Source organism: Passer domesticus, chromosome 6, assembly GCF_036417665.1.
Source record: "Passer domesticus isolate bPasDom1 chromosome 6, bPasDom1.hap1, whole genome shotgun sequence".
Taxonomy (NCBI): Eukaryota; Metazoa; Chordata; class Aves; order Passeriformes; family Passeridae; genus Passer; species Passer domesticus.
Genome location: NC_087479.1, coordinates 48,012,749 through 48,038,208, shown reverse-complemented (window position 1 = coordinate 48,038,208; position 25,460 = coordinate 48,012,749). Strand labels below are relative to the sequence as shown.

Genomic DNA, 25,460 nt, shown 5'->3' with positions numbered 1-25,460 from the left:
CATTGTTGTGTGTAAGTTACAACCCTCAGATATATATCACCATTTGATTTTTAGGGCTATTTCTGCTACTCAGCAGTCACTAGGGGGGAAAAAAAAACCCAAAAAGCCTAATATAATGTAGATTAACTTTTGTTTCAGCTGCTCTTTTTTCTCAATGTCTTCCATCACTGCCAGGAACTTCTGTCTGAGGCAGTACATTGGAAAAGTTTAGGCTTTTGATTTCATGTTACCGTTGTGGGTGAGCCATGGAGCATAAACCAGCAGTGATTTTTCACACTGACAGCACACAGATACTGTTTGTTTAGCTTACTCATTCTATGGGAGGCAAGGCTAAGGGAATGAGCTTGTTTTCTGAAATGCCAGCCTTTTCAGCCAAGGGCTCTCCCTTTGCTGTACGTTCAGAGCTGCTGACGCATCTGAGGGATGCCTCCTGGCTTGGATTATTTTTGCATAAATACCTACCTAACAGCTGTTTACAAAAAAATTGCTACTTTGCATAATTTTTGTATATTTTTTGTCTCACTTATTAAAGACCAGCTTTCATTATCTACATGAAAGGTACAATTCATGTTTGCCTAAATATGTTAAAATTGTAGAAAATAGCTCTGTGCTTCACTGTAAGAGGTGTTTATGTGGTCAGTCCTGGTGTCTTCTGAACACAGAGAAATTCCTCTCATGAAGAAATGTTGGTTCTGATTTTTGAGTCTTAAAATAGTGTAGTACAGAGTGTGGTTTTGGTTTTGCAGCTTCCTCTCTGTGTAGTTCCAAGCTGACAAGATGCTTGTTTGTGCAACTGAGAGCTTGAATATCTGGCTGTTCTCAAAATGCCAGTGCTATAATAGGGAGCATATACTAAAAGAGTTGAAAAACGTAAGAACTTCTACATGATTAAGTCTATTTCTTTACAAAGATATGACAGATTTCAATAAGAGTTGTTCCCCACCATTAAAGTGACATTGCAGTGATTAGAACCAAAAAGCTTCTCTTCCAGCTTTTCACACGCTTGCTCGCACAAATAATTTTGGTATTGAAGAAAACATTATGAAATAAGTAAAATGGTTGACCGTTTGGGATTTTTGAAGTGACCAAATGATGCTTTGCCACGCTTATGTTTAGAATAATTAAGTAAGAGAGTAATACAGAACACCTGTCTGTAAAAGCTTACATGGCCTTTAGCAAGGACGAGGTTCCTGCAACTGTTTGGTAGAAAGCTGTTCAAGTGGTGTGACTTTTAAGAGAGCTGCATCCCCAGGAGTGCAGTATGTTTTTGCTCTCTGCACATTGACAAGACTGTTGCAGATGGCAGAGGTTTAAATCCTGCATGGTATGAACAGGAACATGCACATAGCAGATTTATCGAACCCTTTAGGTTGGAAAAGACTTTTAAAAACATCAAATGCAACTATTAACCCAGCAGTGCCAAGTCCACCACTCAGCCATGTCCCAAAGTGTGACATCTGCATGGTTTTTAAATACCTCCAGGGGTGGTGATTCAACCACTACCCTGGACAGCCTGTTCCAGTGCTTAACAACCCTTTTGGAGAATATTTTTTTTTTCCTAATATCCAATCTAAGCCTCCCCTGGTACAACTTGAGGCAGTTCTATCCATTGTTATTTGAGAAAGGAGACCCACCCCCAGCTGGCTACAGCCTCCTTTCAGGTACTTGTGGAGAGTGATAAGGCCCCCCCTGAGCCTCCTTTTCTCCAGGTCAAACAACTCCAGCTCTGCCAGCTGCTCCTCACAGGACTTGTACCCCAGACCCCTCCTCATCTCTGTGCCGTTCTCTGGACATGCTCCAGCATCTCAATGTCCTGCCTGTCCTGAGGGACCCAGAACTGCACACAGCACTCGAGGTGTGGCCTCACCAGTACAGGGGGACAGTCCCTGTCCCGGTCCTGCTGGCCACACTATGGCTGATCCAGGCCAGGATGCCCTTGGCCTCCTTGGCCCCCTGGGCACTGCTGGCTCATGTTCAGCTGCTGTCAGCAGCACCCCCGGTCGTTTTCTGCCCAGCAGGGTCCCAGCCCCTCTGGCCCAGCCTGTGACACCATCTGAGGTTGTTGTGACCCAAGGGCAGCCCCCAGCACTGAGCCTTGTTGAATCTCCTCCACTTGCCTGACTGAAGGAGCCCTTGATCTTCTTCCAGATCATCAGTAAAGTAAAGGTGTTAAACAGGACTGGCCCCGGTACTGAGCCCTGCAGAGCATCACTTTGGACTGGCTGCCGGGTGGATTTCACTCTATTCACCAACTCTTTGGGCCCAGACACCCAGCCAGTTTTTTTTCCCAGTGAAGAGTTCACCTGTGCAAGCCATGAGCAGCCAGTTTCTCCAGGAAAATGCCAAAGTCCAAAGACAGCTGTGCTTATTTCAGCCCTCACACACTCAAATGCCCCTGGATGTGCTGTTGTGTGTATGTGAGAGCTGTTAGATGGACGCACTCATTGGCTCATACTGTGCAATCAGATGCATGTGGGAAGCTTACATAGGCCCCTCTTTTGCAAACATTTGCACAACTGAATTATTTCACCGGTGTAAAGAGGCCTGTTAGGCAGGAAAGCACTAGAGGTTTTTTATTTTTTTAACTTGGGGCAGATTTGATTTGAAAGACAGACTGAGGGGAGTCCCTCCTTTGTCTTGGACACAATCTGAATAAGATATTTTGCTGTTATTTAATACTATGGCAACAGAAAAGTGAAACAGGAGAGTTTAATACATGCAGAGACCTGTATATATAAATACTGTGTTAGATTCAGAGATATGTGTAGATGGAACTAAGAGGTATGGTCATAAAAATTAAATTACTCACCAGTGTAAAACCTGGAATGAAGAAAATATTTGGAGATTAATGCAAATTTAATCAAATCATCACTTTATGCTCTCTTGAAATGCTGCATCCTTGCTAGAACCCCCCTAAGGCACAAACTGTCATACATCATTTCATATAGGCAATACAGATGATGGTATCTCCAGATACTGGGTTTCTGTAGGGGTTCTGCCCTTCCTTATCGCTATCTCTTTACTTGTATGTTGTTTTATTATGGTTAATTACACCACAAGAGATTGAAAGTGGATTTTTTTCCTAAATCTTTTTATCTGTCCCCAAGGCTGCTGCTAGCCCATTTAAGATTTTGTTTGTTTCCCTTTCAATGGGTGACTGCAAATTGAGAAGTTCTTCCTAAGTGGTCCCTTTGAAAAATGCTGATGTGATTCTTGCCCTACCCATGCTCCAGCCGTGAAAAGCTTACTGCTGCTTGTGGAATGACCCTACAGGCACCGTGCCAGTGAGAGTCCATTCTATACATTGAGATGGAAATTAGAGTTTAAGATGGGTATATCAGGCATATGTGAGACTGAGTTTATAATTTCAGATTGGAGTGCTGTGCCTTTATGTTGATGATCTGTTAATTTAAAAATCTTTATACCCATGAAGACACAGCACTCTGGACTCGGTCCCCCATTTATTTGCAGGTAGATTCCCATACTCAAAGCAGGGACATGGGCTTTTTCACTGCCTTGCCTTGCCACTGTACTTTGTCCTTGACCTGGAGGCATCACAGGAGAGGGGGAAGAGCAGATTGTGAGTCAGGCACCAGGAACCAGCTGTGTTCCACTGAAATACTGGGGGTTTGCTCAGAGTGAAAAGTATCAGGTGCTAGGCTTGGAGACTTTGCTCTGGTTGCATCTTCCCCTGTGTCTCACTCCATTGTCAGTTCTCAATGTTGCACGACCAGGGCTGTGGCTGGCAGCTGGAAGGGCTCAGTGTTGGACCATACATCCCTGCTCCAACCTGTGTGTGTTTCTGAGCTGCTGTGCCTTGTGAGGATCTGCTGCCATGGGAGCTGGGGTCAGCTGCCATGGATTTTACCTTCCTTCACATGTAAAATGGCTGCAGCAGCAGTGGTGGTATGAAAGGCTGGAATGAAAACACAGCTTGGCCAAATTTCAGTACTTTTACATAGAAGTGGTGCTAGGATGTATTTGCAAGTTCCAAGGGTGTGTGGGTGTGGGTCTCAGGGGAGGGTTTCAATACCGAGTTTTTCCAAGGGAAGGTCTCTGGCTAGCATGCAATTTACATTGTATCTCCATTCATTCATAGAAATCACTGATTATCTCTGGTTGAAACGTTCTCAAACCAGCCCTGAGGCAATAGACTGAGATGCTGAATTTCAACACAAATAGTCTAAATTCAATTGAGTATAAGTCCTCTACTGGGAAGTGTTGAGTAAGTTTAATTACAAGCCACTGCAGTGATGATAATAAGCATGTCTACCAGTGCCTATGGTACTCTCATTCTTGGTGTAAATAAATTAGTCAGATCAAGCATTAGGAAAACCCATGTACTGTAAAGATGATGGATTGTTGGAAGAGGCTGCAGAGGAAAAGCTGTGGAGTTTTCCTCACTGGAAGTTATTGAGAGCATAGTGGAGAAGTACCTGCTAGTGCATGACCTGAATGCACTCACACTTAATTCAGGTAGAGGCATGGGGAAGAAATACAGTACAGGAGTGTTTGAGATCTCTTTCAGCCTGGGGTGGAAGGATAACACATTCATGAGTTAACCATTTCACTTAATTTTGGTATGTGTCTCTCTCTTCTCTGCTGAATGTGGCCTTAAGTGGTAATTTGCTATCTTTTGCAGCCCCTTATCAAAAATACACCATAGCTGCAGTTAATTATGCTGCAAGAATGTATCAAGACTCAATGCAGTGCCATTGCATAAATGTTACAGTGTTGCTCCAAATTCTGCTCCAGGTAATGAATTGCAAATTTTGAAAACCTTGAACTTGGAATTCTCCCCTTTCCTTCCAGTATTATCATTTGCACTTGAGCCTTCCACATGCAGCTGTAGCCAGACTTGGGGAGGAGAGTAATGCAGCCTTGCCCCAGGTGCATCCCTATAAGGTGCTTCAGTGGTAGAAAAAAGTTACAAGGGTAGTTTGAATAGTTGTTTAGCGACCAAAATTGTGACTGCTTACTTCCTGAAAAAGGATGTATATGAGTGGAATGGAAAGGAGCTTCAGCGGCTATTTGGTCTTGCTGCTTGGAGCTCTCTGACTTCACTGTCTACCCTAAGAGCATAGGAATACCAGGCTCCTGCTGAGAGAGGCTGCTGCTTTGAGTCACTCTTGGCAGGAGCCTCTCCCCTTCAACTGAAAGCAGAGACTAATTTCCTGATTTAGGAGACACAATTTCTTATGAGAAGTTGAGCAATGTAAATACCAGCAACAAAGATCCTCCTGAAAGAGGAGAGCACTGCTGGAATATCTGTCTACTGGATGTACATTCCCTGGAATCTGCTGTAGGTGGGACATGACTTGTGGCAAGCAAAAAGCTGCTGTAGTTGCTGTGGGGTTGGATTTGCTGTTACTTATTATCCAAAATAGACTCCTGTGTTCTGGTGTATAACTTATTATCTATATTTTGTATAGCTGTTACTATCAGTTTCTGTTTATTAGTACTGCTTATCTTTCCAAGGTCCTTCTAGCAGATGTCTGCTTGGAAAGCCTGGGTGTCATTTTTGTTGATATTGTGGTCTCTCTGCAGGCCAGAACAATAGTCTTTTTTACTCCCCATCTCCTCTGCTGCTGGAACTGAATGTCAGGGATTTGCAGAGCAAAGAGTCAGAGAAGAAAATAGGGCAGGATTTGGGCTGCTGCTTGTTTTCCATCAGTTGTAATGCTATTCCTTCAGGTATAAGGTGCATCCCGAGTCTCTCTGTTCCACCTACAAATAGTTTGCACTCTTTTTCCAGTTTAAGGGTTTTACTCTTTCCTGGGTGAGATCAGAAACCCAATGTGTTCATGCATTGTCCAACAGGAAGAGTGAAAGTCCACACCCTGCATGTTTGTACAGTTAAACGTGGACTGGAAAACAGAAATGCAGATGGTTTGGGGTTTTATTTTTATCTTCCAATCCCATGTTATATCCACAAGACCACCAGATTTTTGTGACAAGGTGCTTCATGATCAAAGGAATATTCATCAGTGGTGACTGGGAATATTCATCAGCATCAGTGGTGACTGGTAGAGAGCTGACCCATCCCAAGTGTCCTTACACTTTAAACTGTTCTGGAGCAAACTATGAAGTGCTCAGAATGGACATCTGAGAGAAGCAGAAGTGAGGGAGATTTTTTTCCCTTGTATTAGAAAGTTAAAAGCAAAATGTTTGGTTTCATTTTTCTACTCCATGCAGTTTCTGGAAACATCAGTACTATCATGCTGGTGAGAAATCTGGGGAGTGTTGCAGGAGTTAATTCAAATCCTTACTTTTGTATTGCACAGTAATTGGTTCATAATAGATATATTTAGGACAATATGTGCAAAAATATTGCTTTCCTGCAAAGTGATGGTGTTCCACACCTCAGTGTCCTCCAAAAGCTTTTGTGGCCTTGTTCTTCTCTCAGAGATTTTAGGGAACTGTGTTGGGAATGGGTAAGTGGCTGCTTAGGGCAGGCTGTTGTTTGATGTGAGAACAGCAGAAGTATCAACTCCGGGATGGGTTGTTACCATGCCTAGTGCCCATCTCAGATGTTTGAAACTGATTTGGTATGTTCACCATAAACACAACAGTCTGACATTGTTCAACCTGCTTGTGTGTGTCATTTAAATTGTGCAATGGAGAGGACACAGGAATTCTATTCCTTGCTTACCTAAAGACACTGAATCCATGTTGTACCCAAGGTAGAAATCCACTTTTTCATTTTCTCTGGTGTAACATTATTTCTAAAGATAGGACACACCTAATACATGAGTCAGTTCCCTACATGCCATTAGTCTCATACATGCCATAGTAGAAGGCCACCTCTTTGTGGTTACCAGGAAGGAACAGATGTTTTTATCACCTTTGGTCACTGTGAGTAGTGCCTTACTCATGATAACCACCCATGGGGATCAGCCAGGCTATTTGTGCACTGCAGTGTTATTCACTGTGTGGGAGATTGTCAGAGGCTGGTCTCTATTAAAAAACCAACCAGTTTTCTCTTGCATTAGAATGTTTCCAATGGGATCACCTCATTTACTCAGGGAAAATTTCTAAAAATTATTCCCTGCTGAAATTAATTGTGATTTCAGTGGAGCACTTGTAGCAATTTAGAAACAGTTCTACCATAAACTCATATGCATGGACTCAGGATGCCCTGGGAGAGGAAACTGGGTAGATTTGACAGTGCCGTGTGATTCCAGCTTTCACCAAGGCAGGATCTAAACCCTATTGCTTTGGGAAGACATTGGTATATTCATTGTGACGTTTTTCTGCTTCTGTTGAAATGTTGTACCTACCTTGCATTTGGTAAAGAGATAAATGCTACGTGCCAATCTGTCTCTCTTTGGGAAAAGCTCCATTTATAATTACTGTTTTATTTGCTTTGATGGAGATGCCTGGGCATGTTAAGTCCTGCAGTGTTTGACTGAGCTGAGTGGTCTGATTGAGGAAGGTTGCTGTGAAATTTTCTTCTGCTTTGATAAAAGTCTGTTTGGTACACAGAGTTGGTGAGATGCCAGAGACATGTTTTTCTGAAGCCTAAGCTCTGTTTTGTGTGAATGTCATGTAAGGACTGTGAGATGAGTTCAAGGAAGAAGAGGTGAGCTCTTTTCTCCTGATGGAAATCCTTGGAAAGAATTTAAGACCAGGACAGGTAAAGGGAGTGGTATTCTTCAACTGAGTGTTCCAAGTGAGGGGTGGAACTGAGTGGATGTTGAATGAATGTTAGGGACTGAATGTGTCTCACCATGTACATGTGCATTTAGTCTTGCAGGTTGCCTTTGATGCAGAATTGTTAATAATATTTTTTAACTTACAATTAAAAAACAAAAAACAGCTGGGGGATTTTTTTCCCCCTGTGTGGGTGTTGTTTCCTCAGTCCTGGCTGCTCTGGGTGGCATTGTTCATTGCCAAGGTTTAAGTGTAGTTTAAGGTTAATAGTTGGGGCTAGGGGTTAGGATTAAGGGTTGTGTTAGGCTTAGTCAGGGTTAGGTTTAGAGTTAGGGTTCACAAGCTTAATTATGTCTCTCCACACACTATAAGCTCATCTTCACTATTATCTTGCTGATTAAATTGCAGTGATCTGTTTTGTTTATAAGCAAAAAAAATGATATATAATAGTTGAGAGGCAGTAATTGGAATTTTCCAGTGCTTTTTCAGTGGGGAACTGTAGCACTAAGCTTTCTCAGTCTTGAACTCTCTCTTTTGTTAAAGGTAATGTATCTAAATAGATGTTTCTTTTTCCCTGTGAATGTTTTTTTAAATGGAAATTTTCCACTCATTGTCCATTAATATAATTTGGCACAAAGATAGACTAATTGCATGGGCGGGCACAGTGACAGAGATATAAATCTCTTCCAGTGACAGTGTCTTGAAATAGCAATCAGTCAAGATATCATCACTGCAGTGTTATATTGCAGATAGATTTTGCTGCCTTTCTGTGAGGGTGAGTGTTGTATTGAACCCATACATGTGTGTGTGTGTGTACTGTGTGTGCAGCTGTGGATATTTAATGCTGTTGGATCCTTCTTTCCCTGAACTATTTACATGTGATGGATGGTACAATGTAGAGATTTAAGCAAAAAACAACCTCTGCCTTCTTTTTTATCCAACTTCACCCACACTGTAACACTCTGTGCTGTCAGTGTCTGCTGTTACCCACAGTGCTCAGGAGGGAGATGTGACCCTCCTAGGTCATGTTGAGCTATCCCAGGCCCATCTAACATCCCTGGAAATCCTGGGGTTGACCAGCTTTGAACTCAATATTTGAAGCCAGATTTCAAGGGATGAAATGTACACTTGGCTTGTTTATTTTTTTTCACCATCAGGTCCTCCTTCTTGCCTGTCCCCACAGGGAAGCACTTTGGTTGTCTCTCCTAAGCTGAATAATGGCAGTCTGTCACCTCAGTCTTGCTGGAAAAGCTGTAAAATGCCAGACCAGAAGTAGCAGGCTTGAGGTCTTGTATTCTGCTTGTTGTGGTCAACTGCTGTTCAGTGCAGGGAGCTGCAGAGAAAGGTCATTTGTGTGGCCATTCCTCTACTGCCGTGTTCCAGATATGGGATCACAGCTGAAAGTCTGTTTTTATCTGTTTTTCTATTACTAGTGTATTCACTCTGTTTAATACAAGCAAAAATATTCCAGAAACTAACCTGGCTCTGACATGTTAGTCTTGGTTCCCTGTCCTCTTGTGCTGATCTCTACTGCTGCTACTGAACCACCAGTGGGACAAGTCTGGAGACTCAGCATCAGGGAATCTCTGACTCACTGATGACACAGCTGCAGAAATGGATTTTCTTGGCAGAAGAGACTAAAACAGGCGTGGTTTCAGAGAAAAAAAAATCCTTTAGCAGCCACTTTATGTTGCCATTTTCAAAATGGCATGTTCTGTTAGAAATGCTGCTTCCAGCCCTTCTTGCTTGCTTTGGATTTAGAAACACACTCTTTGATGGGGAAAGCAGACTGGGGGCCAGAAGTCCTTCCTTTGAGTGTCCACCCTTCAAGGCAAAGGCTATTTTCTAGATCACAGCACTCAAGTCTGACTGTCTTTATCAGAGTTAGCTGCTGCCTGTCCTCCTGTGCCTCCAGCACGTACAGCACCTCCTGGGTGGAGTGCAGGCACTGGCTGTACTGCTGGGTCGTGAGTTGCTTGTGCAACTTGCTGTGCAGCTGCTGTGCAGCACTGTTTAAACCAGAAGCCAATGCAACACATGATACCCAGCTATCTGTGGCATGAAATGGTGTGTTACCACTTCAAAGGCAGCCCAGAGCCTTGTGGTTGTCCTCTCAAACAGACCCTGCTCTCTGCTAAACATTAAAGGACATCGTGTAAATAGCCTCACTTGCATCAAAGTCAGGTCACCAGCTGTGGATCTGGCTCCATGTGTCTGGTGTGTTCTTTACCAGCAGAGATAATGGCATTTAAAGTGACTTTTACTGAGGTTTTTGACTCTTTGGTGTTTTTTACTGCATCTGGCTGCATTACTGGCTTTCTTAGCATTCCCATAGCATCTTTTTATTTTTGGGAGCTGTTGTAAAAGCAGAATTTTGTACAGCTGAAAGCATTAAAGCCAAAGGGTTCATGAAGAGGGAGCAGAGCAGGCTGTTTCTGACTCTGGTTGCTCATAACTGGATTCAAAGGAAGCTGACACATCAGTCACCTCATATGCAGTCCCATGGTTCTACCTTAATTTTAAGCTAGAGTACACAATGTTTGTGTAAAAGGCCATAATGAAAACAAGAGTGTTGGAAGAAATAAGGTAATTTACTTTTTAATGGGTGTTCCTTCCTTCCTGGTTTATGTAGCTCCAGACAATAGACTCATCTTTGAGTAGTTGCAGTTAATGTAAATTAAGCCTAATGAGCAGTTTAGTGTAAGTGCCCCATACATTCAATTTACCAGCACAGACTGCAGAAAAAAATGACCACTGAACAAGTTACTGGCATAGTCTGAAGTATGTGGGTCTTACTGCATAAAGTAGTATCAAAGTCATGTTAGGAGGCACCAAAATTTCCTCAGATTACCTAATTCTCTGACACAAAAGCACGAGCTTTTGAACATTTTGAAATCTGGGTTTCTGAAGGTTTGGTTAAATTTGCCTTTTGCTGGAATTTTTAAAATCTGAATAACTCTTAGCAAGAAAAGACTTTTTTGTGCCACTTCATCCTCAATGGCTGTGTTTCTTATCAGAGATTGTCTGCTATGTGCTAATAGAAAGAAATACTTAGGACAAAACATGTTGGCACAAAGCACTAAGTGGGGCTATGAAAATGTGTGACTCTGAAATTGGACCAGAGCTGTGGTTGCAGCTACAACTTTTGCAGATGAGTGATTTGATTTGGAAAAAAATCCTTCCAAAGGTGGGGGGACATGCTGGTTCATGGAAGCAAGCTGCCACTGCTGAGAAGTCAAGTTCATGATTTAACAAGCAACACTCTTTATTTTTCCCTTTTTAATTGCAGAAGTCAGAGTTCATCTCCTGCATGTTGGGCCACGAGGAAGAACAACTTCCTCGTCATCCCTTATGCTGGCTTTTTCTCACTGTGTGTATGAAACTAAGGGGTGATTTTTTTTCTACCAATTTTAGTAACTAAAGTCACAACAAACAATTCAGGATTGCACATAATCACGATGGCTCAGGCTGTTTAGAAAGTTTGCTTTGCTGTGTAGCAGCCAGCACATGTTTTTCCATATGGAATTTTTCAGTCTCTTGTGCTCTGTAGCTGCTGGAAGCAGAGGACACTTGGGTGGGTGAGGAGCACCCTTGTCCTGCCTTCACTCTGTACTGGGACCACTGGGCTCCAAGACTGGTCCCAGCAGCCTTTGTTCTGATTTTCAACAGACAGAGCACCCGGTTTGCCTGGAGCATTGGCCTGTTTGCCCATGGCTTGCTGAACTCACTCAGCCTTGGCCTTTTTCCTCCAGTTCTCAACTGGGCAGCTCTTGAGGCTGCCGGTCCCCCTTGTCTCTGACCTTCTGGAAGCAGCAAGACAAACACTCTCCTGTTCTTCTCTGCACATTTGCAGTCTGCCTTCAAGAAAAGGACTTCTCTTTGCAGCTTTTGTTTATTAAACTGAGAAAAAGAACAATGCCCTGAACTCAAAGTCCTGACTTTTATTGGCAGAGTGGCAGCAATTCAGGCAGACACAAATCCTGTCACCACCTGACTGTGTCATTTGGGACTATTATTACAATAGTGCACGTTTCACACAGCAGTATTTCCTCAGTGTCCTGGCCCTGGAAAACCTCCTGTTACTGGATACTCACCAAGTTGTTAATGGAAAGTTTGGAAGTAGATGTGGCAAGATTTATAAACACATATTAGCTATCTTCTTGCTTCTTCCTGAATCACAGGACCTAATCATGGATTTGGAGAAGGGTTTACATTTTCTCTTAACTAGGGCTCAAAGCCCAGACCTACCCATATTTATTTCTCATAGCTGTGTTCCCAGAAACAGGCCCAGAGAATGTAACAAAAGTATTCCCAAGACTAGCCTGCTAGCCAGAAACATCCTGAGTAATCTGCCTAGAGGGATGGGTGCTGAACATACTCTTGCTGCTGTTGGTGGCTCCCCCTTCCTGCAATTTGAGGCTTCTTTATTAGTTTCTAACAGCTTTTATTTTCTGATGCTTTTCTGCCTAGCTTTCCTTACACATCTCTTTGATACCTGGGAACCTGGGTTCTTTGAACTGCAAGGCAAACTGGCTGTAATTCGTTCAACTGTCTCTGTGTAAATGTCCAAAATGATACCTCTTTATTCTGATCCTGTAATGCCTTGCATTTTTTTCATTCTTCTACCTACTAAAATACTACAGTATTTTACTGGTCAGGTACAGTGGAGCCCCTGTGAAGGCAGGTAGATACAGCTCTTCTGAAAATCAGCTCTGTAGCTACACAGCATCACATTCATTGATGGTGGTAGCAGCAGGAAAGATCTGTGTTGGTTAATAGATGTTAATGCTAGAAATTGGCCAAGTTCTGAATTTGTGTTCTTTCAGGGGACTGCCAGCATAGAAAAGCCTGCAGACCAGGCTATGGGATCAGTGCTAAATCTATTATTCTTCAGGAATTCAAGTGCTGTGATTTAGTAAAGTTACTTTCTTTAGCATGAGCAATGAGTTGCTGTCAGTGGCAGCACTGCTGGGGAAAAGCAGCATCCAGTCAAAGCTGTCCTTTGCATAAAGCGGTGAGAATGCCTCAGTATGATCAGTAACCCTCTTCCTATGGCACTGTTCGTTTGCAGACAGAAAAGATTGGTTTAGGCAAAAGATTCTTTTTAGAAGGTAGAACTGGCAGAACTTTATTTGTTTCCAATGGCCTCTGTTTTATATTAAATGTTGCCTTGACATATATGAATGTCAAATTAAAACTGTAGCAGTCATTTTAAATATAGCCGAGGCTTGAGATGAGTGGAATTAAGGAAAAGGCAGGAAATTGGTTTAACTGCTGTATTGGTAACGCCACTGGCACAACCTATAGAATTGGTTAAACTATGGAAATAAAGCATGTCTTTTCTGAAAAACTGAGATGTTAGTTTCTACACTTTTTTCTTTATATATGTATATATATATATATTAATATGGCAATTTAGGGAGCTGGTAAAGACTTGGCCCTGTTCACAGAGCATCTTGGAAGCAATTTAAGATGAATTAATTCTGTTTGCTTAAAAAATAGGTTTAGTTTGCAAATAGCATGAGAAGGTGTAGCAAGAAGAATGATGTAGGACTGTTTGAGAACAGTCTTACAGCAATTTAGAACCAAAAGGTTTTTCGTTATCAAAATTCTGGATATAAAATAGCTTAATCTGCTGCTTACCTAGAAATGAAGGACTTGCCTGTGTCATTCCAAAATGTGCAGTTGTGGAAATGAGTAGTTAATGGGGAGTCTGGAAGTGGTGAGAAATCATGGCCAGGCATACATCAGAAAGCAATTCTTCCTCCATCTCCTCCTCATTTTGCTTGATGGAAAAGCAGCACTGTAAACCTGGTATGTTTCTTTTCTGTCGCTCTGCAATCACAAAAAATGCAAAGCACAAATCTCTTTCCTGTCAATGATATTTCAAGAGGATTCCAGGTCTAAAATGAGAAAGAAAAACAGTTGTTTCTTATTTATTTGCTTTGTTTTGTTGTTTTCTTTTGAAGCTAGAAGTACACTGTGAAGATTGTACAATCAGGGAATGGCCTGGGAACCTCAGCTGTGCTACGCCCTCCTTGCCAGAAGCACTGGAGTCCTGTCTCCTCACTGGGATGGCCAAAGGCTCCTGGGACTGGAGGGCTGTGCAGGGTTGTAGGGAGTCTTCCTCAGCAATGCCTGTGTCCTGGTGCCTGGCCAGAAGTGGGTTAAGGGCTGCCTGCCTGCTCCATAATTCAGAGAGATTCCAAGGGAGAAAGTGTGTCTTTTCTTGCAGGAAATCAGAAGCACAAAGGGAGATGCCTTTGCTACTTCAGCTGTAGAAAGAAGCTGTGTCTTTTGTTACTTGAGCATTGTCTTTGACTGAGTAAGAAATGCCCAGAGGAAAAGGGCCAGTGTAGACTTTGAGGCAGGAGCATGCTGAGATTTCCCCAGACAGGTTAACAAACTTTTCCAAAGTCATAGTGTCTTTGGAAGCAGCCTTGCTACTGGACCTGTGTGGGAGTTGAACCTACTCGCATGATCCATGTGTCAGCTCAGTTGTTTTCTAGTTGTGAATTGATCAGGTCATCGATTTGTTGCAAGCATCAGAATTTGGAAGTATTTTAAGTGGGACAGTCTGTTCTAAGGTCTGGTTTTTGCATTAATTTAGTAGTACAAAGCTGAGTGTGCTGCTTGGCCTTTCTCTAACAGCATTTAATAGTGATCTTTCTGAATGTTGTCCTCTTTTTTGAAGATCAAAGTGTTTTGCCTGCTTTTTAAGAAAGCAACCAATTCAGCCCAACTTACAGAAAAAAACACCTGGTGGTATAAGCTTGGGGACCCAGACATGCTTTTCCGTTTACAGGAACGATACAGTTACTTGGCAGAAATGGAGCATAAACAAAGAAAGAAACAGTGAGAACGTGATTACCAGGCACGTGGAAAATTACTTACAAGCAAGTCTCTTTGAGATCAAGGAGTGTCAAGACAGATCCTGTCCACACTGACCCCAGGCAGGTCACCACTGACCCAAACCCAGCTGAGGGTATGAGCTGACAAGAGGGCAAACACATACCAGTTTGCAGAAATTAGTTTTGTTAAGATACTCATCCTGAACTAGTGTAAGGAGGAGGTGGACATCTTGGAAGCAGTTATAATAGCTTCCTTCTGGGAAGAAATTTGATGATTTGCCTTTTTTTTTTTTTTTTTGTGGCTGAGATGAATGGTAGAGGTAGATGTGCCATTGTTCACAAATGATGCTGTGACAGTTCCCTCCTCTGGATTGTCATGCCTTGCCTGGAGCCAGTGAGTCTCAAGGCTGCCAAGGGCAGACCACAGTCTAAAACTGTTAGTGAGGAGCCACCAGGCTGCTGTGATACTTTGTGATTGATTACAGAGCAGGGGTTGCTGCCTCTGCTTGTACCCATTCTAAAATCCTCCGCTCTTTAAGAGGCAATGGGAAATGGTGAAATTGTGAACCGAGGGAAACATAGGGCTACAGAGACCATCAAACCTTTTCCCTGGACAAAACTGTTCTTAGCACCTCTGTGTCTCATGTGCCCTGAAAAATCCCTTCTCTTCTCATAGCTAGAGCATCCTTCTCAGACAGAAGCCCTGCATCTATCCCCTCATGTCAGTGGGGATTTCGGGCCCTTCTCAGTGCTAGTTGCTTGTGAACCCTTCTCTTTAAATTCATCCCAGCTTTTATTTTTGGCTTGTAATACCCAGCCACAGAGGGCTCCTTTAAAAACTGCCTGAAAGCAAGAGAAACACTTTTGCCTGAAGAGTCCCTGAGACTCTGGGACATGCAGTAAAAAAATTTTACTTTCCACTCTCTGTTAATTACTTCCAGAATTTACTGCAGGGTTCCTCTGCCCTCTTAATTGAGGCTGGATATTTCTGGGGTACTGTGCACCGTGCATGTTTCCTCCCCTGCTTGGTAACCCCAGTTTCTGTGGGTGTCCTGGTTCTCCCAGCCCCTTGTGGGAGAGGGTCTGTGGACCCCTGGCCTTGGCATCACTCCTTGCCTGACACCCCACTGGGATTTATCACTTCCTCCAAGGTGGCAGCTTTAGAATCCTGGCAGTGTTTGTGCTGGCTGACACATGAGCATTGCCTCCCACGAGGATTTCAATAGTCTCCTCCTGCTGCAGTGTCTCTGAGAGTTGAAGTATCTGATCCAATAAAAGATCATGTCTCAGCAGGTGCTGTGGCTTCAGCAAACAAAGGTCTGTCAAGTGTAGAAGGTGGTGTTTATGCATACATTTTAATCCTTGTTTGTTCAGTACTTTTAAGGTGCAAAATACCTCTAAAATGCTGGCTTCTCATTGTCACTATTAGCACTGCATCTTCATTTATTCATGACAAATTAGTGCAACAAGTGGTAGTTCTTCCAAAATTCTTTAGTCACACCATTCCAGATGTCTTGGAGGAATCTGCTCTGACACAAGTGTGCCCCAAGACCCCAGTGCATGCAGCAAGATGAGTTGGAAACCATGTTTCATTTAGAATTGGTATCATGGAAACATGTTGGAATGAGTCACACAACTGGAACACTGCATTGGAGGGCTACAAACTTTTCAGAGGAGATAGACTGGGAAGGAGCAGGAGTGTTGCACTCCCTGTTGTGGAATGGGTGGATTGTGAAGGGCTGTCTCTGAGAAACAGCTCCAAACAGGTTGCGCTTGTGGGTGAAAGTCAAGGACCACACCGACAAAGGACACCTCATGGGTGGGGTCTACTACAGGTGTCTGACCAGGGGAAACTGGGGCCTCTTAGCTCAGCTGCAGGAAGCATCGTGGTCACCAGCTCTCATCCTGGTGGAGGATTTCAACCATCCAGATATCTGCTAGAAAAGCAATGCAGCTGGCTGTAGGCAATCCAGGAGACTCCTGGAGTGCATCAAGGGTAAATTTCAGATACAAGTGTTACTAAACCAATGAGGGAAGATATGTTAGTGGACCTGGTGCTCGCCAATGCAAATGAACTCACGCCAGGGATTAAGATTGGAGGTGGCCTGGGTTGGAGTGAGCGTGCCTGACTGGGTTTGTGATCTCAAGAAACATGGGTGTGGCAAAGAGCAAAGTCAGGACCCTGAACTTTAAAACAGTGAACTTCCAGCTGTTTAAAGAATTAGTGGATGAGATTCTCTGGGAAACTCACTGCCCTGAGTTTATCCCAAATCCTGTCCTTAGCTGACCAGAGCTGGCAACTCTTTAAGGCCACTTTTCTTAGAGCACATGACCTCTCCCTCCCAATGTGTAAGAAATCAAGTAAGGCAGGGCAGAAACCAGCATGGCTGAGCAGGGACCTTCCTCTCAAGCTGATGAGCAAGAAGAAAATGCACAGCTAGTGGAACCAGCATCATATGACTGGGGGAGGTACAGGGATACCGTTTGGATGGGTTGGGATGGCATCAGGAAATGTAAGGCACAGATAAAATGGGACTTGGCAAGGGATGTGAAGAATAACTGGGAGGGATTCTGCGAGTACAGTGGTCAGAAAAGAAAGGCCAAAGAGAGTGTACCATCCCTCCACCTCCTCCAATAAAGGAGAAGGAGAGATGGTGTCAAGGGAGGGGATCCTGCCCTTCTTCTCTCATGAGACCCCACCTGGAGTGCTGCATCCAGCTCTGGGGCCCTCAACACAAGAAAGAGGTGGATCTGTTGGAGTGAGTCCAAAGGAGAGCCATGAACATGGTCAGAGGCATTGACCACCTCTCCTATGAGGACAGGCTGAAAGAGCTGGAGTTGTTCAGCCTGGAGAAGAGAAGGCTCCAGGGAGACTTCTTTGTGGCCTTCCAGTACATAAACTGGGTTATAAAAAAGAGGGAGAGCAACTTTTTACATGGGGTAGATAGTAATGGGACAAGGGAGAATGGTTTTAAAGTGAAAGAGGGCAGATTTAGATCACACATTAGAAAGAAGTTCTTTGCTGTGAGGATGATAAAGCACTGGCACGGGTTGCCTGGAGAAGCTGTGGATGCTCTATCCCTGGAAGTGTTCATGGCCAGGCTGGATGGGGCTCTAGGCAGCCTGACCTAGCAGAAGGTGTATCTGTGGGTTCAGAAGAAGATGATCTTTAAGGTCCCTTCCAGCCCTAGCCATTGCATGATTCTGATTCTATGAAGTCAGTGTAAAACTGTACAAAAAGATACTGACTGATACACTGCAGTGGGTGACACCAGCAGATAAAGATATTTTTGCCAAACTCTTTCTTCATGATGAGGGCCAGGGAGGAGCATATCCTGGAGAGAAGAGCAACACAAATAGCCTTGGGAGCAAGCTTTGGCTGAGGTGTGTGTTCTGTGTTTGTCTCTTAATTTAGCAGTATTGGGAAAACCCACGAAGGAAAAAATGTGGATATTTTCCAGATGCAGGGTGATTCAGGGCTGTAATTACAAATGCTCGCCTACTGAAATATTTGTACAATTGCCATGGGATACTGTAACTAGCAACATCCGTTGGATTGTTTTTAAATCTAAAGCAGTAATACTGTGCTAGTGTACCTGAAGTCTGCACCAGTGCTTGGCAAACCTGCCTCTGCACGGCAGGTTTAGGTTCTGTACAGCTTTTACTGAAGAAATGATGCTTTTACTGCTCAGTTGCATCAACTGAGAAATCTTTGTGAAACTCATTTGTATCCGAGTCCTGTGCAGAGTGCACTGACTGATTCCACAGCTGCAAGGATTTACTTTATTCCTTTTGGTTTCATTTCAGAAGAGAGTGAATTGGGGAGGGTTGTTTGTTTCGGTTTGGGGTTTTTTTTTTGCTTTTGATTACACAGGGATTCTGTGGGCTAAGAAACCACTAAAAAGGAACAGAATGAGGGTGAGAGATTATGCACGACAGGAATAGAGTCTGTTACAGAGTTGCAGATTGTTTATTGCTGCCGTGCTTTGATAAGTGACAGCAACTGGCTGTAATTCTGCCGGTGCTGCAGCTGCTTTGATCAGCAGCGAAGCTGTTAACAGTGCCGACAATTAATTACTGTCGATGGGCATTGCAGCTTGAACTTCCCCTGCCCAACAGTGGCAGATCACACCCGGTCAGGGCTATTGTTTAAGGCTTTCTTTGGACATATCGCTGGGCTGAATCACGTTGTGCTTCTCCTCGGGATTTTCTTCCACAGTCACCGCGGTTAGAGCCGCCCTGGTTTTCTGAGCGAGAGCAGGGCTCGCAGGCAGGGTGCTGGCAGCGTGTGGGAGGTGTGTGTGAGAGCCATGTGCCCCCGGAGCACAGGCTGTGCGTGCCGGTGTCTTCTCTGCCTCCTGTGCTGATCTGCAGCCTGGAGGTGTGGAGCATCCTGGAGGGGACCAGAAAGGATCGTCCCCTGTGACAAACTGGGGAAGGGATGGTGACTCTGAATGCAGGTGTCGTGTGGGAGAGAAGAGTGATCGCCCTCTGAGGCTGTGAGCACTGCGGTGAGTGTCCTTTTCCCCTTCCCCAAGACTGATTCCAACATTCCTACTTTCTTAACACTCTCTAAAATCCTCTCTTTGTGTAGGCTCTTTCTTTATGCCTTTCTGTCTCTCTTTTTTTACCTGACCTCCTCTTCTCCCCTCATCGCTTATTCTCCTCCTTTCAGTCTCTTCTTTGTTTCTGTCCCATGCCTGAGAGGCTGGACAGTCTTAAGCAATTGCAGTGGGTTCTTTGAACATTTATAGCCTTGTGCTTTGGGAACCTTTTACTGGCAGGAATTGTATCTGATGGATTTAAAAGTATCTGAACACCCTATTTGCATTTCTGCCTGTCTGCTCAAAACCACACGGTCGCTCAGCTCCCTTGAGGCTTGAATTCTGATAGCAGCAGCTGTGGCAGTGGCATCCTGTGATTTGCTTCATCAGTTGACATTTTAAGGAATTTGGACTGATATAACAAGGTTGGCCATCTTACTGCCCTCTGCTGCTAAACAGCTTGGGTACCTTCTCACTGCATAAAGGGTAGGTATAACTGGCTTTATTAGTGAGAGCCCACATGAAAGTGTGCCCCCTCCATATGTTTTTATTGCTGTTATTATTACTGTCCAGCTGTCTGTATTGATTTGTGGTGTATTTTATTCAGCTAAACCCATGATCAGCCCAATCCTTCTCTGTGTCTAGATTGCTTGTGGAATTAGGAGTTTTAGCAGTGTTTTCAAGATCAGGAGGAAATCCTCTCAAAATTAGGTCTTGCCTATGTAAACAACTTGCACTACTTTTTAACTGCTGTTCTGTAATATCGATACAACCCTCCCCTAGTGTGAATTCAGCTATGCCAGTATGAACATGCTTATACCAGTGTGGCTTGTTCCCCTGTGGGAAAGAAGAACCAGCTCTTCTGGTATACAGCACTTTTTTTTTGGCTCTGATTACATCCACACTTTTGTTGTATCATCAGAAATACAGCAGCAAATAATACTTGTAATTGAACAAGGGTGAACTGGTACAAAATCATGTATAGAACAAGTCTTGGTCTGCAGACTGCCTCAATAACTCTTTGACGAGAAGTGTTGAATATGCTGTGTATTTATAATCTTGTCTTTGTGACCAGAGGTACAGTGGAAAGAATTGGTGTTGCTGACATTATGTATTCACAGTTAAGAAACTAAGAACTGGCCAGTGTGTTGGCTATAAAGTCACGGCTGTGAGTCATGTGAGTTGTGGTTGTTGTTTATTTATAAATAAAGTACCTAAGATTTTAGTCACTTTCAGGCTGATTACTGACCATTGCTTTTATGTGCAGCCAATTGGCAGTGTAGTGGCAGAGATGTAAATTCCAGTAATGCTTGCTTAGAAATGCCTTTGAGCTGTCAGGGAAATAGAGAGGTATTTTAGCAATGTCACAAAAATGAGTCCTGAAAATCCACTTGCACCAGGGAAATGTGACTGCCTGGTGGGTGTGAAACACTTATCTGTGGTCATCTACGTCAGTCATCAGTAGGGCAGGGCAGTCTAAAGACCAGCAGTACAGAGTGAAACTTTGGAAAATTCCAATCAGACACTATAATCCTAAACATCATGGTTTATCAGTGGGGTTAATTTAGATGATCAGTATGTGTCTTGTGGCAAGGAATGTGTAGGGAAGACTCTTGGTGTTTACAGCCAAAGGAGAAATACGTTTGGTATAGAAATCACTTTATATTCAGAGCTTTTTGGGAAGGCAGTGCCACCAGCAGAAATGGTTTTTTGGGAAAGAACTGTCTTAATTGTACACGACTGATGACAGGTGTCTGGGAACATGGGACCTAACTAAAGCTTTTAGGTTCTCTTCTACCAGAGAAAATAAGCAGGGTAGGCTCCTTTTCTTCTGCAAGGTAAGAGGTTATTTTAAGGTATTTTAAGTTATCTCAAGGTGATAGTGACATAAAGGAATTGATGGAGGGGGGAGAAGCTGGTGCCATTAGGGGACTGCAAAGGTTTGTTAGAAGGAACATGCTTTGTTATGCTGCTTGTTGGCACAGTTACTTTACAGGTTGTTGAGGGAAGTAAATTTTCACAGAACCTAATAGTTTCCTCCTATGAGTTAGTGTCACCTCTGTCTCATTTAATTCCCACCTTTGCTTGCTGTGAGTGCCATTTCCATGCTGCGTTTCTCAACTTCATTACCTCCAAACTGAGCGCTGCTTCAGGAGCAGCTTTCCAAACTGCAAGGGGCTTGTTTTGCAGAGTAAGGTGCAAATCTCCTGTGCTGTTTTTCCCTGAGCTCGCTGATTCCCCACGACTGCAGTGATGGTGGCAGAGGTGACTCCCGTGAGCAGGCTGGGTCTCTGCCTGCCGGCTGGGGCTGCTGGGGTGGCACAGGCTGACAGCAGGTGGTAAAACTGCTGTATGGTTGTCAAGAGCAAGCAGCTGACCTTGAGCAAATCTGCAGCTGGGTTGTAACCCAGCCAAGTGTCCAGCTTGCCCTGGTCTTTGCTGCCTCTTTCTAGGAGGAAAGTGATCTGTGGGAGTCCTTTTGCTGGGTTACATTACTTCTTTCCCTGAGCTACCTCATGGGTTTTGTCTGTTCTGTTTGCATCAGGTGGGAACTGCAAGCTGTCAACAGCTGTTCTTCCACCTTAAAGACTCCAACAACACTGGCAGTCCTGGAAGGAGAGTCAGAGATACCAGACAGGTTCTTGCCTGCATCTCTTGGCAGCATGGTTTGCAGTCAGGACAGTTTATGTGAGATTGACAGACAGAGGCAGTCTCCGCTTGGCCCCACTCCCACAGGAGTTTGCAGAATCAACTGCTGAGCAGCTTTGGAAAGCTCCCTTTTATTAGTCTGCTCGCCTCCACTTTTAACCAGATAGGAAATTGTTCATTATAAAAGGCCCAGTTTTCCTTACAGCGGTCTCATCACTGCTGTCTGAGGAGTGAAGCTGTTAATATCTGTGTTTACACATTTCTCTAAAGATGAAGAGATGAGTGCAGTGGAAGATTAGTTTTGCTGCAAAAGGCACTGAATGAGCTGACCTGATCAAGGGGAAGACATTAAAATGTTACGCTTTTTAGTTTTCTCTGCTTCACTCAGACATTAGCTGCTGTGGTCTGATGCTGTTTAGCAAATACATTCGGGTCCAAGTGCTGCTTGAGATGATAGAAACCCAATATGCTTTTAGAGGCAGAGGCAATTATTTGTTATGTGTTTGTACAGCTCCTAACACTGTGGGTTGCTGTGCCTCCTGATTGCTAATGGCTGAGCAATAGTGTTTGTTACTGGCAATTGGTAATAGCAGCCTGTGTTTGTGCCCTGTAGGAGAATTTGGTACATGTGCACAGCCATGGGATGTTAAAGATATTGTACCTTTTAGAGGCACCATGAAGTCTGCACAGACCATCTAGCCTTCTGCCATTTTAAGTGCTTCCTTACTTCATTTAAGAGATATTTGTTTATTCTTTCCCCTGTTGCCCTCCCAAACTTTTCAACTCTTTCCCATCTGGGCTCTTTTGTTTATAAATTCTTCTGTGTTTGGAGCTTGTAGGCAGCAACCACTTTGAAGCCTGCTTTCCTAATACAAACCAAATAGCTGCCAGGAAGCATCGTGGGCTCTTGCTCTGCTCTGTCCTCTCTTTACAGCACTGCAGGTCTCTGAGATTGCCTCTGTTCTACCAGTTGGATGCTCAGCCATGCACTACCAGTCAGCATCAGCATCACCCTGCTTAGGAGGCCACAAAACTTCCCTGATTTACACACCCTGAGGATCTGACAGAGCACAGATATTTTCATTCATTTGGGTTTGTTTGTCTTGAGAAATCAGTGTGGCAGCTCCCTCCTGTTGCATGAGACCCACACAGCTGCAGCCTATCCCTTTTTTCCTGGTATGGAAAAGAAGAGCTGGTCAGCCCTGAGAGGGCCTGAAGTCTGGCCTCATAAAAACTGTCACCTTTTAGCCATTCTCTTTGTCACTTCCTTTCCATAGCAGAGATAATGGAAGTGTTTCCTGCTAACTCCTGTCTCTGTGATAAATTGCTGTGTCCTTTATTGGAAAGCATTGTATAACTGCTCTTAGCACTGCGATAAAGAAAACGCTGTGAACTGGCTGCATTGTGTTTGGCTTCCTTTCAGACAAGGCCAGTCTGGATGCTGAGGACCTGATCTTCCTTTTGGGTCAGACCTCAGCTCACATTTGTGTGGGAGGCAGGGATTTATGTTTGCTTAATGCCACATTTTTGCTTTTGCCATGGAGCTGCTGAAGGTCAGTGTGATCTATAAATCTACAGAAGCGGGGTCTGCAGGTGCCCCTTGTTTTCCATCTCCTCCTTTGAGCTCTCCTGTGGCATGGACATCCTTGTGTTGGTGTTGTGCTTTGTGGTGAGGGCTTCCCTACCCTCCCCAGCTGGGAGCTCCAGGCAGGACTGATTTTGACCTCCCTTGTATTTCCAGTTGCCCGTGCTTATAGCCAGGAGGGTTTGTAGCCAAGCTATACTATTGTTCCAGTTCAGATTCTTTTGCCTGGATCTTTCCATTCAGTGACAAAAAAAGCTGGTGTCAGTATAGGTTAGCTTTAAAGTCATGAGAAGAGTCCTATTCCTGAATTCCACAGATTTCAGATTTGTTGTCTTGTATCAAGAGCTGTATTGTTAGGTTTGCTGCCCACAAAACCAGGAATCCTTGTGATTCTCCAGGGCTTTAGCTTATGGCTGATAACTCGGTTTCAGTCTTGCTTATGTCCAGCATGCTGCACCTGGTAGTGGAACAATTGTATGAGTACAGAGAGGTCACAGGCAAAAATACTGGGATAATTTTAGTTGAACAGGTGGAAGGAGGTGGGAAAAGGCAAATACACAGTTAAATATGTATGACATGGGTGTGCTCATCCACCTGTGTGCCTAAAACTCCCGCTGGCTGAGTTGAAGGAAAGGAACAATGCAAAGAGTTCATCCTGTCTGCTTGTTTTCACTGTGTGAAGTAAACTGGGAGAGAAGGAGAGACTGGGGTAAGCACAGGAGGGTTTTCCTCTTTAGAGCTGAGGCTGAGAGTGGGTTTCGTCATGGCTGCTCAATCAGCCTTTGCACAGTTTGAGTCCTTTGGGCTCATTTAACACAGCTTAAATCCCACCCTGCACACTCTTTGTGAGTTGTCTAGTTCCCCTCCTCCTGCAGAGATTTTTAATTAAAAATCTAGGACCAAAATAACTGCAGTACTGACTTTTAACTATTGTTGAAGGAGGAGCTGGATGCTCTCATGTCTCAGAAATAGTGAGGTTTAAGCAAAGATACTCAGTATATTAATTTCCTGAAGAATTTCAGGGAGAGTGGCTATATCAGAGGAAGTACAGGTGGATTCTAAATTTAAACCACTGTACAACAGATCTTGGTATATTACAGTGCCCAAAAGTCTGAGAAGCTGAACAGGGGCATACAAGGATCTCTTCAAAAATAGATGCACTTCCTTAATATTTATTTGGTCATGTTTATTCAGCCCTCCGTGTGAAGGCCCCTGAGATTTACAGATCCTGTCTGAATCTGATAGGAGAAACAAGAAAATAGAGGAGTGGAAAATTCAGCATGATTAGAGCCCCACAGGATGTGGTCATTTCCCTGTCATTTACCTATTCTGCAGAAGTAGGTGAGCCAGGTCAGCTATAATTAAGTAGCCTTGGAGTTAGAGCCATTGGGTGGAAATATAGTTTGTGTTCATACAAGATGTCAAGGTAGAAGTACACTTCTAATCTAAAATTCTTTGGGACCGTGTATGCTTGTGGCGTAATCTGGAACTGAATCTTTGTGATATTGAACAGCCCTTGTTTTCTGTCTTGTGAGATGGTCTGTAAACATCCTTTCTTGCCATTACCCTTGCCTTACTGCTGTGGCAAAGTTCCCCTTGGAGCCCAAGTCTGGGAATGGCTCAACAGACTTGAGGTAGAAATTGATTCTGGTTTGATTTGTTACATGGGGGTGGTATTTCCCAAACAGGGTAATAATGTCAGAAGGACCCTCTCAAGCATGAAAACAGGTCTTCAAATTAAGTTGGTATTTCCTAGCCATTAAGTGGTGGGAATGTAGCCCCAAGGCACAATCTTTTCTAGATTTAATTGTATAAAGGCTGAGGTGGATATCATAGAAAGCCATCAGTGAGGCTTGCAGTCATCTGGGTTTTTTTAAATGTCATTAAAAGTAGGATCCTTCCATTAAAAGGGAATATGTTCTCATTACATGATTTAGCAGGATGAGGCAATAATGATGCTCTTTAATATGTTCTTTTCAAAGAAAAATACCAAGTCAACAACTGCCCTTGAAGATGTGGCCTGCTTGCAAATGATGTAACTGTGCCCCTGTCCAAACAAAAGTGGTTTTGTCATGGCTTTAAATTTCCAATAGGTTTAGCCAAAGCAACTAAGTTACTGTCTTATTTATGTTTCTGTGTACCTGATACCAGATCTCACTGCCCTGAGTTTATCCCAAA

The 25,460-nt window shown here is 43.6% G+C and overlaps 1 protein-coding gene across 6 annotated transcripts in view; it reads left to right on the top strand.

Moving 5' to 3' along the window:
- Positions 1-25,460, top strand: part of OSBPL5 (oxysterol binding protein like 5) — a 172,568-nt gene that overhangs the window by 77,542 nt on the left and 69,566 nt on the right. Inside the window, exon 1 of one of the 6 annotated variants that reach the window (XM_064425270.1) lies at positions 18,434-19,015. The exons of the other annotated variants lie outside the window; for them this stretch is intronic. The gene's annotated coding sequence lies outside the window, so the exon portion shown is untranslated. Of the gene's footprint in view, positions 1-18,433; positions 19,016-25,460 lie in introns of those variants that run through there. 6 annotated transcript variants of the gene reach the window in all.